The sequence below is a fragment of the Phyllostomus hastatus genome, unplaced genomic scaffold (assembly GCF_019186645.2).
Source record: "Phyllostomus hastatus isolate PE091 unplaced genomic scaffold, TTU_PhHast_1.1 phas_contig_16, whole genome shotgun sequence".
Taxonomy (NCBI): Eukaryota; Metazoa; Chordata; class Mammalia; order Chiroptera; family Phyllostomidae; genus Phyllostomus; species Phyllostomus hastatus.
In genome coordinates, this window is record NW_025333643.1 from 15,062,549 (window position 1) to 15,081,219 (window position 18,671).

At 41.9% G+C, this 18,671-nt stretch overlaps 2 pseudogenes; one reads left to right on the top strand and one right to left on the bottom strand.

Annotated features, from left to right (window-relative positions):
* Positions 1-4,630: 4,630 nt before the first annotated feature.
* LOC123814334 lies at positions 4,631-5,220 on the bottom strand (annotated as a pseudogene).
* Positions 5,221-7,139: 1,919 nt separating this feature from the next.
* Positions 7,140-16,156, top strand: LOC123814336 (annotated as a pseudogene).
* The last annotated feature ends 2,515 nt before the right edge of the window (positions 16,157-18,671 follow it).

The window sequence follows — 18,671 nt, forward strand, 5'->3', positions numbered from 1 at the left end:
TAGTTCCCAGCATCCACAATAAGCTAACCTATAAGACAAGAGAGCGAACTGATCTGTTTTCGAATTATGAACTTCAATAAGTTAACTGTTAATTTCAAAAATAAAGTGAACCCCTGAAGAGTGGTTTCTGCATATAGAAACTGCCCTTGAGGACTTAAAAAAAAAATCACATGAACAGACCGAACAGATTGGCCCCATTCTGTAATTAGCACATTTGTTGCATGGAATTGGACTTTAAAAAAAGTAGCTGGATTCTGGTAGGAAAATTCTAAGTCAAATTTAACAGAATCCAAGTAGGTGCAGGGGCCTGGTGGAGGGCTTTCTGTATTGCATCTCACACAGTACTCCCTCAAGCCCTTACTGTGGTGCCTCCATTTTACAGATAAGCAAACCGAGGTTTATGCCCAAGGACGCACAGCTAACATGTGGCAGAGCTGGGGTTCCAGCCCGGTCACTGAGACTCCAGACCAGCCTTCTCCGCACCAAACCAGGCAAAGCCTTAAGAAGGAACTCTACGGGTGGGAGTGGGGAGGAGTCGAAAGGAAGACCTCCACTTTTTACTGTACATACTTTGTACAAATACTTTGGTATTTGATTATTTTTAAAAAACCCTGTACTTTTTTAGTGATTTTCAAGAAATAAGAAGTGCTAAAAGGTTTTTATTTTTTAAGCAGGTTAAACAATGTCCATGCCAACGTGTCTTTGTGTGCAGCTGAGCCATGGGCAGCTCTCATCCAGTTCTAGGAATCATTGAAAACAGGGCCATCGGAGGGCCAAGGCCGTGCTGGCCTTGGGAAAGCTGAGCCCTCCCTCATCCTTCTGCTGGGCTTTAGTGTTGAAACGGAAGAGTCTCAGACAGTGCCCTGCAGGAGCCTGGAGCCCAGAGCCCAGGAGGAAAGGCAGCCCCTGGCCTGACCCGCACGGAACACTCTGACATGTCCTTTCTTCTACCACTGACTGGCTAGCGATGGCATTTCCTGGGGCCATCCCCAGGAAGACACTTCCCAACACTGGTCTTCAGGATGCTCCTGAAAAAAGGATAACAAATATCATTCCTTTTTGGAGATTTATAATCCACATTGAAACATTAAATGATTTGAAAAGTCCTGCAATTAAAAAGCTGCTAAAATGTGTTGAAACAGGGCATCCTGAATTTATTGTCAGTAGAACCCTTTTCTTCATGTAATCCCATTTAATATCTTGAGCAATGTCCACTTTAGAAATCACAAGACTGAGTGAAAACAGTCAGATCCCTTCCAAGCCGTAAGCTCAAGTTCTTGTCAGTAAGTCCCTACCAAAGAGTCCCATGCATGTCATATGAATGGGCAGAAGTGCTGATCAGGAGTTAGGGCACACAGCCCCAAACACCACTGGCAGCCACGGCCGTCCACCATGGATCCCTGTGGGAAAGAAGTTGGTGGGGGCCAGCATGCCAGGATTCAGGACACCTGGGAATCCGAGGAAGGCGAGATGCAGATTCCAGGGGGAGTGAAAGTGCCACAAGCTGAGGTTTGGGGCAGGGAAAGTGCATTATGTAAGGTTGCGTGATTGAGACTGACTTCAGTTATTGGCTTTGACCTCACACAGCATCTTCCACATAGGCCTGTGCCTGGATCTCAGGCGGGTCACTTTCTGAAGGACAGGCCTTATTTGTGTTGCTACTCTGATTAGAACCCTTCAAAAGGTCCTTATTTGACATGAAAACCAAACTCTTTACTGTGGCCTTTACCTACCCATCTCTTCAAGGCCACATTGCTCTACTCTCCACTTCCTCCCCCACTGGGCTCCCCTCACACTGCCTAGCTTTCAGTTCCCACCCCAGAGTCTTTGCACAGCTGTTTCTTCCACCTGCAGTTCCGTTGTGTGCTCCCACCTCCAGGGCTCAGCTAAAATGTCATTCTCAGAGAAGCCTTGCCGCTGCCCTCAGCCCACCAGGCTTTTCCTTGTTTTGTCTGTCATTGTGCCTAGTTCCTCTGTTTTGTGGCAGTGCCACGATGTATTGTTACCTATGAGCTTGTGTGTTGTCTGACGTCTATCTCCCTCCCAGACAGCTCTGCGGGGCAGGGACACCTATGCGTGTGCATACTGCTTGGGACAGGTCTGGCATGTAGCGGGTGCTCAATAAATCACTGTTGAATTCCTGAGATGATGCTCTGGCTAACTCCAGAGCCCAGCTTCTCAACCACCCTGCGAGACTGCTGAGCTAGCGGGATTCAGGTCCCTGGACAACCTAAGGAAACCCCAGGCCACTGAGGCAAAAGAAGTAACAACCACTACAGAACATCTGCCTTTTGTGGAACACTGAATGCTAGTTCCCACATAATTTCCTGACTCCGGAGCACAGGATGGAGCAGCCTTCTCAACCTTGGCACTGACATTTTGGCCTAGCTAGTCTGTTGTAGTGGGCTGTCCTGTGCATTGCAGGATGTTCAGCAGCATCCCTGGCCTCTAACCACTAGATGTCATTGCACCCCCAGTTGTGACAACAAAAAATGTGTCCAGACAATGACAAATGTCCCCAAGGGATGGAAAGAACACCCCCTGTTGAAAATGCTGGTGTGGAGGTTAAGGTATACACACTTCCACTTACTGACTAGCTGATCAACCTTGGACAAGTAACTAAAGCTCTCTGTCCATTTCCTCACCTTCAAAAATGAGGATAAAAGTAGCTCTCACAGGGTAGAGCTGTGACAATTTGTTGAGTTTATAACTAAAGGGCAGACTCAGCACAGTGTCTGGCCCTTACAACTTCTCAATCAGGGTGATATTCTGCCTTTAAAATAAACTGTGTACAGAATAGGTGGCTAGCTCTGTAGCTCCATTTTACAGATGAGGACATTGAGACAAAGGTAAAGAGGTTAGGCCCCAGCTGCTGACTGTGGAGTGCTATCCAAGGCAGGAATTCAGTTTCTCGGGATCGATTCCTTTGCCAGAGCTTTTTAAATAGGTACAGAATGGCCCATTCACTCCAGACCTTATCTGGTCTACTGGAAACTCTGTGCTGGTGTTGCAATTTGTGGTTTAGCTCTTCCCAGGTGAACTAGGGTGAGGTGATACTCTGGCTCTGGTGCAGAATTTAAGGGAGTGCCAAACAATTCAGTAATCAAGATAAATAATATTTTAATGCAGAAACATTCATTATGAACAAAGTATCAAAATCTTAAATAAAGTCAGGACCCAACCCTGAACTTTCATGACCCTGTCTCATTCACCTCACTTCAATCCTGCCCCTGGGATCTGCAGATCTGTGACACCATTCTGGGCACTCCTGGAGTGGAAAGCCTGTTGGTTAAAGGATGACTCCGGAGAAAACATCGCCCTCTTCTGGCTGGTATTGAGCACTGTTCCTCTCCTGGGGAGCCAAGTTCACCTTAAGGCAGTATCTCAGGGCTAGAACAGACTCCTTGGGCACAGTGCTTTTCACCTTGACCTCTTCATGAGACATCTAGGTTAAGAGGTTGCAGGCCTGTCAAATGATACCATTGATGCTGCAGGTTCGCCTTTTCCCCCTGGCCCAGCATTGCACTCGGGCCATTGTCTTTCTGTTCTTTCCACCTGTGAAAACATGCCCAAGGACTTGTCCTTGACTCTTTGGCAGATTCTAAAGCTTCCCATTAATATTAAGTAGGCCTTTCCAGGCTGACCATGAGAGGGCAGTGAGGAAACAGGACCAAGATGGGGAGGGCTTCTCACAGCTGCTGACCAGAGGGCCTGAGCAGGGAGCTGGTGGTGCCTCACTGCACAGTGTTTTATTCTTCTTTTAAAGCTCTGGTAGTTTCTCAGCTTCATTTTATTTATGCTTTATTTTCTGTTTTGCAATGATTTCAAATGAGCATAAAAGTTGCTAATATAGCCCCAAACTCTTGTCTACTCTTTACCCAGATTCATCAAAGAATATTTAGCCACATTTGCTTTCTGATTAGTTTTCTCTATATAAGGATTTATTTTCTGAAATGTTAAAGAGTTAGTCAGAGACATTCTGACCCTTTGTCCCTAAAGACTTAAGGGTGTTTTCTCAAGGACAAGTACATTTTCTTATGTAACGACAGGACTGTATCAAAAGCAGAAGGTTTATACCAATCATAAGACATTTTTTTGGAGGAGGTACAATTTTTTTAATTGCAAAACAAATATACAACTTGGAATGGATTTGAGGCAAATCTTGCCATAAGCAGATTTTCTTTAAGTGGCTAAACAAAGTTTAAAAAGCAAGTAACAATAAAAGAAAATGTGTCTGGTACAGGACCAGCAGTACAAAAAAATAGTGTATGAGTACCTGAATAATACACCTGTTTTGCAATACTGCAACTTTTAAGTGCATGTTGTTGGCTGTCTTACACGCAGAGTTACAGCCCCACAGTTCAGCAACAACATGCTGATAGTTCCTAAAGAAAACTGCTTTAAAAAGGCATGACCCAGATGTTCCCTCATTGGACCAACTCCACCTAAGTTCACATGTACAGGAGGGCTTAGATATATCCAGAGTAAGCCACATGCAACATGTTACTTGATTTTCTAAAATAAGGTTTCAGGACAATGACAATAAGGGAAGAAAATATGGAGGAATGAAGGCCTAATTACTATATACATGCATATTTTTTGACAGTAGGGGAAACATTTTACAGATAAGTTACAAAGCAAAGGCAGATAAACAGTTTTGTACAAGAAATGTAATACACTCTGCACAATGTTTTCTCTTTGCTGTCCTCATTTGCACAAACTCTTTGTAGTTTCCTCGACCACCACCATGAACATCTGCTTCCCTGATCATTTCATCAAGCTCTTCATCTGTTAACTTTTCTCTGAGGTCTGTCATCACATGGCAAAGCTCTGACGCCCTGATGTAGCCATTGCCGTCCTCACCAAACACACGAAATGTTTCTCTAGTTTCTTCTGCACTGCCTGTGTCTTTCATTGTTCTTGCCATCATTGTCAGAAATTCCAGGAAGTCAATTGCCCCATTACCATCAGCATCTACTTCATTAATCATGTCCTGTAACTATGCTTCTGTGGGATTCTGCCCAAGAGACCTCACTACAGCTCCCAATTCCTTTGTTGTAATAGTCCTATCACTGTCCTTGTTAAACAGTGAAAATACTCCTTTGAATGCTGCAGTCTGCTGTTCAGTCAGCTGGTTGACCCTGCTGCAAGTGCTACCTGTCTCCGAGACCCGACTGCACAGCCACTCAGCTTGCTTGCTCCACTTGGACTCCCAATCATAAGATAATATTACCTAATTTACGGAACTTATAAATCTTACCAATTACACTAACAATGTCCTTTACAGAAATTTTTTTTCTTTCTGGTCCAGGGTCCAATCCAAGACAATGCACTGCACTCAGCAATCCTGTCTTCTTGTGTCCTCTAACCTGAGCAGTTCCTTGGCTTTTCTTTGTTCTCCATGTCGTTGACATGTTTGACCTGTACAGGCCAGTTACTTTGTTGCCTCTCCCTCAGTCTGGGTTTGACTGAGCTTTCCTCATAATTAGATTCAGGTAATATATTTTGGGCAGGAATACCATTTATCTGTCTCACAAATTTACAGATTTTTAAAAAAAATTATTTATTTACGTTTCTACCCTCACCCATGGACATTTTTAATTGCTTTTAGAGAGAGGGGAAGGGTGAGAGAGAGAAGCATCGATCAGTTGCCACCTGTAGGTGCCCAGACTGGGGATTGAACCCGCAACCTGGGTATGTGCCGTTACCAGAAATCAAACCCACAACGCTTCGGTTCTGCAAGGATGCTCCAACCAACTGAGCCACACCAGCCAGGCCTCATGGAATTTCTTAAATAAGCTTCTCCTGGTGTTCTCTGAGCTGGTGACTCTGAGACCCAGGAAGCAGAGTATGATTTAAAAGCTCTTCAACATAGCTAGCAACTAATATTTCATTAAGTGCTTGCTTTTTGAGACTGCATTTGTTAATTTGGTGTGGGAGGCCACTCTGCATGGCGTGGGCCCAGCTCCCACTGGGAGATGCACAGGACCCACGTCCACGGATAGGTTTTCCTGTGGGGAATCAGGCCTGCAATGTACCTAGGCTGCTCTGAGTCTTGCTTTTTGCTAAAACTCCCTTACCCTGAATTGAGGACATTTAATGCAAAGCAACTTCCTAAAAACCATGCTAAACCTTCCAAGGATGAGTGTAACTGGTTCAACTACCTTTGTCTTTTCATTTGCAAATATCCCTCTTCTATAATGTGATTACCAGCATCCTCTCTTTTGTTTTCTGTATAAGGTAACCACCTAAAGCGAGCCTGTGCATAGTCGATGAGGATCTTCTTGTAATGTGCCCAGTAAGACAATAAAAGCTCATTAGAGCAAGGGCCAAGGCTTTTGCTCCCCTTGAGAGAAAAGCCATGCTGTCCCTTTTCCTCCACAGGACCCAGTAGTCCATGTGAATTTGTCTCGTATTTCATCCATAATGACGTGGACCTCACAAGCTGAGGTCCGCATCAATTTGGAGAGTATTCTCCCCTTGCAACATGTGTGAAGTGTTAATGTTGGGTCAAAAATAATAAAACAATAACAGTGACTACAGTCAATACAATAGTGACCACTACAATACAATAGTGAATTGTATTGGGTCCCATATTGCACATCTTCTTTTCATGTAGTAGACTTTTTTTTTTTAAAGATTTTATTTATTTATTTTTAGAGAGGGGAAGGGAGGGAGAAAGAGAGAGAGAGTGTGGTTGCCTCTCACGTGTCCCCTACTGGGGACTTGGCCCACAATCCAGGTATGTGCCCCGACTGGGAATTGACCCAGTGACCCTTTGGTTCCCTGGCTGGTACTCAGTCCACTGAGCCACACCAGCCAGTGCTCATGTACTAGGTCTTGAAACCTTACTACCACCTGAGTAGTACTATTATTCTCATCTTATAGATAAAGAAAAGTTCAGTCACTTGCCCCAGGTCTCACAGCTAGGAAGTGGCACAGCCAGGACACCGGAGTACAAGCACCTGGTCAGTCTTCTACACCAGGACTTCTCTGGCACTCACTAGTGACAAGGACCCACCATCCATCGCAGAACACTAAGATAATCCATGTCCCTATCCCCTTCCAGACTCCCAGAAATGGGGATGTTTTCTCCTCATATTCTGTGAAAGTCCCTGCTTACCCAACACTTAAGGGGCATGAGAGCTTGGGAGACACCCCAGGCTGTGAGTAGACTTCAGCAGGTTGTGTGATGTTCTTTAGGAGTAAACTATTGAGTCATCACACATTGGGCAAGTATTTACAAATCCATTAAAAACTATTTACGTCAATCCCAAAGACAGGGTGAGAAGAGCAACTACGAGCAGAAGATTTAATCCTTAACCAGTGACTCATGAATGAGTCTCAAGACAGGAACTCCACTCCAAACTCATTTTGGAACCAGATTCAGATGCAGGCCTGTGACATTTATAACACATGACCTTAAGAAATCAGTGCTGGAGACTTAACAAAGAGCTCTGTGCCTGGGACTGGGACTGGGGATCACTTGATACCGTGGTTGTTTTAGGGGATTTTAACATTCATTTGTTTAACAATTCACCTTACTGAGTGCAGAGGGGAGCAAGAAGATAAACACCAGCTCCTGCCTTGGGGACTCAACAGTAAATAGTTAATAGGACTTACCGTTGGGTTTGTGAGTTTCTGTGTTCCTGAGCTGTCATTTCACATCCACTGGCCACAGAACTGTCATGATTTGGAATTACCAATATAAATCTTAGGCTCAAAACTTCTGGAGCCCCACTGGCTGCCATTTTATCTGGACTATTTTGACTTCTCTGTCTGCAGTCAGGGAAAGTGACCAACCATCTTATTCGCCCAAGACTGAGGAGGGTGCTTTCAGTGTAAAGATAGAGAAAGTCCTGAGCAAATCCGAATGAGTGTCTATCAATAGCATCGGGAACAGCGGTGCAACAGGGGAATAGGTAGACGGGAGAGGACTACTAACAGCCAATACTTTTTTTGTTGTCATTTACAAATTTAGTAGTACTTAGAACAAGTCTATGCAATCAGTACTATAGTATCTGTTTTATAGAGGTGTAAAAAGGGACCCAGAGAGAGTAAGCAACTTGTCACAGTGTATCATTGGTACATGGCAGTCAGCCTCCCAGAATGCAAACCCTGTGTTCCCAACCACGACTCTGTGCTGCCTCAGAGATCACATGTGTACCTATGGTGAGATGAAGTCTTCAAACTGTCTTTGAGATTAATTCTCAGAAACTGGAAGCAGATTCCTCTGGAAGCAGAAGTCAGTGGTAGTTATGTTTCCATGGAGACCAATCATATCCAACTAGGCTGTATTCACATGCAGCCACAAAGGAGAGGAGCTACCTTCACTAAAAAGAAGTGCATTTCTTCAGGAAAAAAACCATAGTAACAATTTCCTGGACATCCCCCAATGCCCACTCCATTATGTGAGACTTTGGTAGAGTCTCCATAGCAGTCTGCAGAATGTCAGTCTTACATCAGCCCTAAAGGTGCTCATGAAGCATCTTGGGGTACAGAGGTTAAGGGCACGGATTCAGGAGATAAATCTCTACTGCACCAGTTCCTCGCTGAGCTGGGGCAAGTTACCTAGCCTCTAAGCCTAGCTTCCTCATCTGTTAAACTGTGAAAGTAATAAACACCCACATGCAGTGGGTGTTGTGAAGGTGAAAACGAATGGGATAATGCATGGAAAGCACAATGCCCAGTACAGAATAAGCAATGAAGAAATGTACACTAGCTACTAATTGCCATCTGCCTGTCCCATCTGTCCCTGCTCTGTCCCAATGTCCATCCTGCTTCTGACCCTTTGGACTGTTCATGACCAAACTTGGTTCCCCCTGCTCCTGACCCCATTGGGTAGCCCTACTCCCAGTTCCCAGAACCCCAACCTGGGCACCAGGACCATTGCCTGAAGGGAGACCAGCCTGTGACCCATCCATATCAATGTGTGCCCTGCCTCCCTGAAGGACCAAAGCAGGTCAGAGAAGAGACAGACTGGGAACAAGGAGGATGCTTTATCCTTCTGATAAATTAGATCAGGGAGCATCATAATTTAGATGGCATAATGTGATGCACATCTTTGAAAGATTCATTATAATGTTCATGTTTAAGTGACTATGCATGGTGGAGTACTTAAAGGCCCCAGGAGAGACACTAGGGACAGCTAAGAGGGAGAGGTCTTGGTACAGTGACATAGGTGATGTGGATGCTGATATGAAGTCTGTGAAGCATCCAGCAAGAAGCCTTGGAGAAATGTGTTTTCTTAGTAAGAAGAATTCTGTCCTACGTTCACACACACACACACACACACACACACACACACACACCCTCCTGGTAACCTTCACCCATTGGTTCTCAGCCTACATTTGGGATCTCCCTAATCTATTTTTCACAGCTGATGTTTGACTATTTGGAGTTTTCAGGCCCCTTTAAGGATCACGCGAGCCCAATAAATGCTTGGTGGATGAAGAGCAATGATGCTGGTAGCTAATATTCTGCATACTTCCTCTGTGCCAGATGCAGTGCTAACCTTGAAACGTGTTGTTCAGTTTGATGTTCTCTGTAGTTCTTTGAGGTTGGTACCATCATCAGTTCTTCATCTGTAACTCCTGTTCACACATGAAGAAACTCAGTTTTAGATAGACAGACAGCTACTAAGTGGTAGACCTGGACTTTATGTGACGGTCTTCACCTGAGACATGTTCAAGTCGCTCATGCACTTGGAGCTTGTGTTTCCTCATCTGTGCTGCCCTCTGTGGGTTTCTGCCAGCCCAGCTGCCATTAGTCCCAGGCCAATACCTGCATCCCCAGTTTCCTTGGGGTGCTGTATCTCCCCTAATCTCAGTCCATGTGCTTCAGGTGAGGTAGGAAAGGATTTCATAAACATGACACAAAAAGCACTAAACATAAAGGATAATTTAACTAAATTAAAGTTAATGCTTGTTTATCCAAAAATGCTAAATACAGTGAAGAACCACAAACTGGGAGAAGATATCTGCAACACATGTAACTGTAAACCATTAAGGCATGAACGATTAGAAAAATGGGGAAATGACACGAACAGGCATTTCACAGATGTGGACACATGAATGACAAATAAATAGGTAAAAAAATTACTCAAGCCCATTAGTCATCAACATGAAGATTAAGATTACAAAGAGATACCATTTCACACCCACAAGGTTAGAAAAAGTTGGATTGTGCCAACTATTGGCAAGATCCTGAAGATATTTTTCTACATTGTCTTCTAAGAGGTTAAAGTTTTTACTTAGAGGTTAAAGACTTTTATATTAAAGTCTTTAATATATCCTGAATGAACGGGGGGAGGGAGCAGTGAGAAACTTGTTCAATTCCCTATTTTTCTACATGAATAATAAATTGTCCTCGCACTTTTTACTGATTGTCTCTCCTTTCCCCACTGATCTGAAATGTCACTTGTACATTCTTTACAACAGATCAAGTTTGCCTATGTGCATGGGTCCATTTCTGTGTTTCTATTCTGTATCATCAGTGTTTTTTCTTAAAGATTTTATTTATTTATTTTATAGAGAGGGGAAGGGAAGGACAAAAAGAGGGAGAGAAACATTAATGTGTGGTTGCCCCTCACCCACCCCCTATTGGGGACTTGGCCTGCAACCCAGGCATGCACCCTGACTGGGAATCGAACTGGTGACCCTTTGGTTCACAGTCCAGTGCTCAATCCACTAAGCCACACCAGTCAGGGACTCATCAGTGTTTTTATCTATCTGTACATGAATACATTCTGTCTGAATAACTATACTTTTATAAGTCTTCAGATCTACTTTTTCTTCTTCATTGGGAGTATTTGGTTTTTCTTGGAACTTTGCTTTTCCATATGAAGCTTCGAATCAGCTCATCTTTTTGAAAAACTATGTTGAGATTTTTATTAAAATTGTGTCTGATTTTTAAGGAAGCATTTCTAAACTTCATTATCTATGGTGAAATTTACTATAGATTTTTGGGAGATACCTTGTAACTGATTAAGGAAGTTCTTTTCTTAGTTTTCTATGAGTTATTACCATGAGGGACTGTCAAATGTTATTTTAAAATTCTGCAACTATTGACATGATCTTATAGTTCTCCTTTAATATGCTGATGTGGTAACTACAGGAATATACAGGGTCCAGCAGAAGCAATGCCTGCTTGAGTGTGGTTGGTGTAATAATATGGGTGTAATAACTTAGAGTTTTAATTTGAACATTTCACCTAAAATGTCATATGGTGTGTTTGAGTGTGATATTGTTACATTACAGAATTGCATGCTTATGATTTTGTAGTAAAAAGGGGGCATTATTTTGTCAGACCCTGTATTCCTTACTGTTAAAATATTATGGCATTCCTGGCATAAACCTAACTTAATTATAATATATCATCTTTTTATATATTACTGACTTTAATGTACTAATATTTCATTTAGGATTTTTTACTTCAATGTTCTTGAGGGATTTATGAATAGTGTTGGTCTGATCTTGTTTGATATGGAATTTAGAATGGCATCTCAGAGTGAGCTGGGTTGTGTTCTCTCTTTTCCTATTTTCTAGAAGACCTTATAATAGAATAGAATGATCTGTTCTTTGAAAGTTTAGAGTTGCTTCTAGGACCATCTGGGCTTAATGTTTTCCTTCAACTAAAGAGTTTATTAATTTTTTTAACAATTATAAGATTCATGTTTTTGGCCCTGGCCAGGTAGCTCAGTTGGTTACAGCATCATTCCAATACACCAAGGTTGTGGGTTCCGTCTCTGGTCAGGCGGTGTTCAAGAATCAACCAATGAATGCATCAATAAATGAAACTAGTGATTCATGTTTCATTCTTTCTCCCTTCCTCTCTCTCTCCAAAATCAATTAAAAAAATAAGACTCATGTTTTCTATAGTTTAGAACTGACATTTTGCCTGTGAATTAAACTTTTTACCATTGTGTGGTAATCCTTTCCATCCTTAAAGCATGTTTTTGCCAGTCTATGTTATCTAACTCAGCATAGCTACCCTAATTTTCTTTTGGCCAGTGTTTGTCAGGTGTATCATTTTCCACACTTCCGTTTTCAACCTTCCCAAGTTTCTATGTTTTAGGAGTGCTTCTTGAAAAACTGCCTCTTGTATTTTTAAACATCCAATTTCACAATTTCTGACTTTTAAGTGATGAGTTTAGTTGATTTACATTTCCTGAATTGTTATATCTGGACTTATTATATTATCTTTCTTGTAGGGGAGGGATCTCACTTTTTAAATACTTCTTTTGGGGTAATTGGTTTTATTTGTTTTTTTTATTGGCTTATGTAATTCCCTACCCCCTGACACTGGTTTGAAAGTTACAGTATATGTCTTATTTGTATTATATTAGTGAATACCACTGACATTTTACCACACATATTTAACAAAGGCTAAAGTTAATATCTTAATTGCCTTGCCACACAAATGCAAAGATACTAGAACACTTTAACTACAATTACCTCTTTCATAATTTATTTTTGTCCAGTATTTTAGTTCTGACTTGTTTAAATGTATAATTTTACATTATTATTGTTGTCATTATTATTGTTTTCTACTGAAAATTTTGTTTAGATCCACTGTATGTACCAATTTCTTCATTCATTATTCCTCCTTTATTTCAATTCTAAATTGGATCACTTTTTTTCTTTCTGAAGTGCATCTCAGAAGTTCATTTAGTCAAGTATTCCAGTTGTAAATTCATTTTGTTTTTATCAGTATTTTATTGCAATGCTGACTATCCAATTTTCAGTCTTTGAAGATGTTTTCTACTATCTTTTACCTTCCCATGTTGCCATTGAGTAACCTGCTCCCAATCTAATTCCTTCTTTTGAGAGTAATGTCTTTTTTAAAAAAAATCTCTAGCTACTTTAAGATCTTTGATTTTAGTGTTCTGCAGTCTCACTACAGTGTTTCTTGGTATTATTTATCCTGCTTTAGATATATTATGCCTCCTATATCTGTGGATTCATGTCTTTTTTTTCTGCCCTATAAATTCTTAGCCACTACTACCTCAAATATGGTCTCTCTCTCTCTCTCTTTTTAATGCTGATTAAATGGATTATAATTTTAGTCTATCCTTCATATTCCATAACCTTTAAAAATATTTTTCATGTTGTATCACTTTGTAATCTCTTCAGACATGTTTTCCAAATCTCCATGATTAATCATATCTATGAAAATCCTGGGTGGTTTCCTACAGAAAATATCCTTGTTTTGTTTATGCTTGGAGTAACTTGAAAGAATGCTACCCACCTGAGACCACTGTAGCTCATTAGAGGGTCCTAATAATTATGGGACTCTAGGTTCAACTACTCCAACTTACAGGTGACTAAGCTCTCCCAGTAATGTTTATGGGTTTAATATACACATTTGGTCTTGGGACAACCCTGCATTTCACATTTATTTGCTATTTAGTGTTTCCTGCTCTTATTTTGACACACATTCAATCCAGCAACACATGACAAAGTCTATTGTATCCATGATAGAGGTGTTTTGAGAATAAGGGTGTTTTAGAATATCTGGTGTATCATATGTTGAGATGCAATTTGAATTTTAAAAGGCAAAAAGCAGGACTGTTAAGTTTCACCATGTTTTTGGCATATTCCAAATTATTGAAACAATTTTGAACCCTAATTTTCTTCCCAGCTTTCTTTGATTTAAAATTTGATGGAAAGACTGAATTTTTGTTTATCTAAATTCTTTTCTTTAATGTCATGGACAGAGAATTAGAGTATTAGGAAACTACTTCCACATAGACACATAGTACAGACTGACATCGTCAGAGGGGATGGGGGTTGGAGGGGGTAGCAGGCTGGGTGAAAAAAGGTAAAAGGATTTATATGCATATACATATACCAGGGGTGTCAAACTCATTTTCACCGGGGGCCACATCAGCCTTCTGGTTGCCTTCAAAGGGCCAAAATAATTTTAGGACTGTATAAATGTAACTACTCCTTAACTGTTAAGGAGTTGAAATTACATTTAGCCCTCTGAAGGCAACCTCGAGGCTGATGTGGCCCCTGGTGAAAATGAGTTTGACACCCCTGACAATATACAGACAACAGTATGGCAAAAGCCAGAGGGAAAGAGGGTGGGAAGAGACAGAAGTGGGGAAAGAGGGGAGAAACAGGAATGGGAAGAGACTTGATTTTGGGTGGTGAGTGCACTATGCAGTAAGCAGATGATGTTTTATTGAGTTGTACACTTGAAACCTGTATGGTTTTATTAACCAATGTTGTCCCTGATAAATTCAATAAAAAAGAAAATTGCTTCCAGTCTAATACTGTCAGATTAAAGAAAGTTGAACCACTGTTTAACCTTCTCTGAATCTACCGGGCTGTGATGTTACATAGTCTAGATTGCTTTTGCCCATAAAGAGATAATAAAATGTTTTTTCCAAAGCCTACTGTAGTCAAGGTTTTATATGCAATTAGTACAACAGTTTCCAAATCTACTTAGGCTAGTAACTGAAAAATCGTTTCTTTGGTGTTATTATGTACAGTGAACCTATACAAGCTATTGGTATATCCTTTGTTCTGGATTAACAATCATGTTCAGAACTTTACTAGAAATAGCACCATACAGCTTGGTCCCTAGATTTCTATATCAATCTTTTTTCCTTTTTAAAATGGGACCCTCACTCTAATTAGAGACTTCTGAAATGATTTCCTGAAGATTACTGAATACGTTTCTGAGATCATTTCTAAATACCCTTGTTGTGCCCTCTTGATCTGATAAACTGAACTAATTTACACTGTTGGGTGTTCTTTCCCTACCTTTACTTCCAGCACTGGACTTGGTTTCTCTCTTTGATTTTCTAACCTGACCAAATGGAAGTTCTTTCTTCATGATGAAGATGAAGTAAAATAGGAAACTAGTAGTTTTTATTTCCCTCTGCCATCTGTTACCATTACATATGCACATTTTATAAATACATCTTCTTGATTCAAATATAAATTTAATAAATTAACTTTTCTTGCCTTTAGCTTTTCACCCTCAACCATTCTGAGTATTAGTTTCCCTTTTGCCTCTTGTTAAAGGTCTAGGTTAATCTTTTGGAAATTTTCTATCACTTTCCAACTTATATACAGGTCCTTGGAAAATCTGGCCCACAGTGCTACTTATGCAGTCAGACTTGTCTCCCTAAGTCTTCCCTTTCCTTCCCATCCTCTCTGGCCCAGTGCTCAGTCGGCATTTTTAATAAATTAATCACTATGGTAAGTACTGTAGTTTTAGAGCCTCCTTGTTACTGAATCCTTCTTTCATGATCATATGCTGCATTTTGACACATGCTGACTTTTTTAATGATACACTTTTATTACTTACTTCTTGCATTGATTTTGTTTTTAAAGATGTATACAGTTTGTCCTGTAATTTAGCATATACTCCTTGAAGGAAGGATGTACCTTATGTATCTTCCATAGCTTGGGTTCTATGCATAAGTGGATGCTAGATAAACATTTAGTTCAAAAATAAATAACTCTCTTTCTCTTTGGGGTGATAGTGAAGATCCTCGTGTTACCTTGGGCATGCTATCCCAACCCAGTGTTATGGGTATTGTAAGAAAAAGCTGTACCCAAAGTCTCACTCTTGCCAAGATGTCCCTGATGCTAAGATCTGCATCTTTGACCTCGGGCAGAAGGCAAAAGTGGGCAAGTTCCCACTCTGTGGCCCCATGGTGTCAGATGAATATGAGCAGCTTTCCCCAGAAGCCCTGGAGGCTGCACATGTTTGTGCCAACAAGTGTACAATGAAAAGCTGTGGCAAAGATGGCTTTCACATCCAAGTGTGACTCCACTCCTTCCATGTCATCTGCATCAAGATGTTGTCCTGTGCTGGGGATGACTGGCTACAGACAAGTATTTGGCATTCCTTTGGAAAGCTTTAGGACACAGTGGCCAGGGTCCATATTGGTCATGTCATCATGTCCATCAACACCAAACTGCAGAACAAGCAGCATGTTATTGAGGCCCTATGCAGAGCCAAGTTCAAGTTCCCTAGCCACCAGAAGCTCCACATGTCCAAGAAGTGGGGCTTTACTAAATGTAATGTGGACAAGTTTGAAGACATGGTGGCTGAAAAGCAGCTCATCCTAGATGGCTTTGGAGTCAAACACATCCCTATTTGTGGTCCCCAGGACAAAGGGTGGGCCCAGTACTAGTGAGAGTTTAGGGGCTACCCCCTCCTCACACTTACCAATAAATCCTACTTCCTGTCCAAAGAAAGAAATGAAAAAGCAATATTTTAAGTTGTTTAGAAAACAGAGGCTTTTTCTGCTAAAAAATGTTAATATTTCATAGATTTCCAGATACAGGCTCTTTCAAGGTCATACTTTGCCATGTCTTTCATATTTGACTCCATTACTGGTTATAGCAGCAGGCATTTTAATGTTAGAACATAAAATTTGTGTTCAGACTATACAACTTGGTTTGGATTCTGACAGTATCACTTACTAGTCGTGTGAGCTTGGGTAGGTTATTTAACCTCTCTGGGTTTCAATTTCTTTATCTATAAAATGGGGATGATAATAATAATACCCACCTCATAGAGTCATTGGAAGGATTCAATGAGATAATGCATGTAAAGCATTGAACACAAGGCGAGGCACACAGGAAAATATCAACACAATAATTTTATTTGCTTGCTCTGTGCCACTCATCATGCTGGTCCCTAGAGACATGGAGGTGGAAAAGGAATTCACAACTAAGTGGGGTTGAGAGCCACCAAAACGAATGCATAAGTTATCACATTCAAGGTGCTACAGAGTATGGACGATGGAACAATGACTTTTTCACAGGTAATCAGGAAGGTTGTGGCAAGGTGGTGCAGAGTGCACATTGGCCAAAGGGCTCAGTGGCTGGCTCACAGTTGCCATGCAGTGAATGCTTGGAGAATGAATCACGCAAGTGGCTCATAGGCTCCGGGACACTGCCAGCTGACATCTGAATACACGTGGTAACTTGTGTTATTCATTTTTATCCTACACACATTTCCATGTGCTGACATGCCTTTGTAATTGTTACTCATGATTCTGTCATAACTTGTGTATGATCCCTGATGGAATAGTTTCTAGTATTTTCTTATTAATAGGCTAAAGTTTTAAAGGTAATAAGTGTGTCTTTGTTCACCCAAAGAGTACCTGGCATGTAGTGAGTTCTCAGAAATGCCAAATGAATGAATAAACTCCTTAGACGGCTAGCCCTACCCATGCACTGGCTATGGGATCTTAATTAAGTCAGTTAACTGAGCCAGTTAACCTCTCTGTGCCTCAGTGCTCCCACCTGTAAAGTATGTGAGCACATCTCACAGGGTGGGGGGGTAGACTATGAGAACTAAGTGAGATGATGCGTAGTGTCCACCAGGTAATAAGTGTACCTTAAACAGCAGTGGCCATTTGTGCCACTCAGTTCGGACTGGTATGCTGCTGTCCTGGAGATGTTCACAGATGTGGCAGGGTGAAGGCTGGGGTGCTCTGCTGCACCTACTGGCATAGGAGAGGTTCCAGAACACCTTTCCAATGCTGGGATAGGACCTGCCAGATAATAAGGAGTCTATTTGGGATGACTGAAGGCGCCATTAGGAATGTGGGTGGCCCCTGGGACTGCTCCCTGGCTGCCCACCTGTTGGGGTCTGCCCTGCCTGGTGTCAGGAAGTTGTAACTGCCTGTGGCTAAGGCTGAGTAAGAGGCCTCCAAACCAGGAGACACTAAGGAGACAAAACTTATTTCCCTGGCATGAACGCTGCCTGTTCTGTGCCAGCCCCCAGTGTTTGATCAGTTAGCCAATGACGGGTAAGATTTCCCACAGGGGAAATCACCTAAGACAGGCATGATCACATGGAGGCCTCAGGGAAGGACTTGGGGGGCTGTGGAAATGAAGGGGTGACATCGACCCCTGCCCCTCAGCTTTGTCAAAGCATGAGTCCTTGTTCTTAGTTATGAGAAACCAAGTCTCCCGGCTGCCTTTGTCTCCTCTGCCTGACTCAGGCCTTCAGAAATAACAGGGGCAGTGCAGTCCAGAAGAGTTGTCGGACCCCCAGGGTAATCAGGCCTGGGACATAGAATATGAAAGATCCTGTGAGATCTGCTTGCTGGAGGATGCTCTTTAATTAGAATATGAAGGCACAGGCAGGACATGAAACTAAGCTTTTAGGTCCTGTAGTCTTTTTAAATGATAAAACCCCCAAATCTCAGAATCCCAGCGGGAGATCTGCCACTCCCTTTCAAAGTTAACTACTTGTTTTATCTTCCCTATCAGACAGTAATTCACAAATTGTATCAGTATGTTTAATAAAAGCCTGTTGGGCGGGAGAACAAGGTGCGCTCCACTAGAGAGAGTGGCCGAGGTGCTGTCCACTAGAGAGAGTGGCAGTTTCATACCTATTTCTCCACAGGAGTCGGTTGTCCATGTGTATGTTTTTCTTGTGTTTCGATGAGCTTGTGCAGTGATGGATACTGCTGGCCAGTATCTGTCTCATCCACCCACCCTGACTCTTTAGTGACATAGCTCAGGGCATTGCTAATTCAGGGAGGGACTGCAGATGAGTACCCTCATTTCCTCCTGCCTCCTTGGCTTCACTGTAAAATGGGGGCTAATTAAGGCTTCTTTCCTGTCAGGCACCAGGTGAAGAAGAGTCACAGAGAATGTGACTCCCACCTGGGCTCAACTCAGTGCACC